Source organism: Priapulus caudatus, unplaced genomic scaffold, assembly GCF_000485595.1.
Source record: "Priapulus caudatus unplaced genomic scaffold, Priapulus_caudatus-5.0.1 Scaffold1886, whole genome shotgun sequence".
Taxonomy (NCBI): domain Eukaryota; kingdom Metazoa; phylum Priapulida; class Priapulimorpha; order Priapulimorphida; family Priapulidae; genus Priapulus; species Priapulus caudatus.
Genome location: NW_014578947.1, coordinates 14,247 through 15,761, shown reverse-complemented (window position 1 = coordinate 15,761; position 1,515 = coordinate 14,247).

Genomic DNA, 1,515 nt, shown 5'->3' with positions numbered 1-1,515 from the left:
GCCATCACCATCACCATCGCCATCGCCATCACCATCACCATCGCCATCGCCATCACCATCACCATCGCCATCACCATCACCATCGCCATCGCCATCGCCATCGTCATCACCATCGCCATCGTCATCACCATCGCCATCGTCATAACCATCGCCATCGTCATCACCATCACCATCACCATCACCATAACCATCGCCATCACCATCACCATCGCCATAGCCATCGTCATCATCATTACCAACACCATCGTCATCACCATCACCATCGCCATCGCCATCATCATCACCATCGCCATCGCCATCGTCATCACCATCGCCATCGCCATCGTCATCATCATCACCATCGTCATCACCATCGTCATCGCCATCACCATCACCATCACCATCACCATCACCATCACCATCACCATCACCATCGCCATCGCCATCGCCATCGCCATCGTCATCGCCATCGCCATCACCATCGCCATCACCATCGCCATCATCATTACCAACACCATCGTCATCACCATCACCATCGCCATCACCATCACCATCGCCATCACCATCACCATCACCATCACCATCGCCATCACCATCACCAACGTCAACGCCATTAGCATCACAATCGTCATCTCCTTTGCCATCGCCGTCACTCTCACTGCCGCCGTGGCTGCATAGCTGCATCAAGCACCGCTGCGATGTCAGCGCGTTATTGGCACGTCGTCCGTTATTCTAGTTTCAATGGGGACGCATGATTAGCGGTTCGCTTAGACTTCCCCAACTGTCAAAGAATTTTCTAATAACACCGCGACCTAACGGTTTTCTCATAGACGCACGTGAGTGCTTAACAGCTTCTACATGAATAGTAGAGGTACGGAGAGAGAGAGAAAGGAATAGAGGCACGGGAGGGAACTGAAAAGAAGGACAGACGGGAATGTAATCGAGAGACAGGAAAGAAATGAATAAAGCAGCCAAGCCATGCAAACTAATGTAATAAAGCAGAAAAACCAATAGATCGATGGACGGGAGAGAGAAAGGAATATAGAAGGACAGGAAGTAATGGAATAGAGAGACGGGAAAGAAACCAACAGAGCAGCGATAGAAAAACGAAGAGAATGGCAGAGAAAGAGAACGGAACAAAGAAACGTCGATTTGTGGCAATGTATGCATTCACATGAAAACTCGGTCTCTGCATGGTGGTGACGGTAGTAAGATAAGAAGGAGATGGTAGGATGGGTGAGTAGAGGTCATCACGCGCCGATGTGTAAACCACGGTATGTGCACACAGGCACACTCTCCATGACAGCTGAAATCATGATTATCGCCAATATTGCCGTAGGGACGATGCTGTGTGTACTGGAATGTGGCTGATAATGTGTTTACATCAGCTGTGTTGTCGTAATGCGAAGTGCCCAGCGGCGATGAACAGTGAAACGCCGCTTAACAAACCGCGAACTCATAGGCTGGACTTGTATAAATCTACGTATGTATGTATGTATGTATGTATGTATGTATGTATGTATGTATGTATGTATG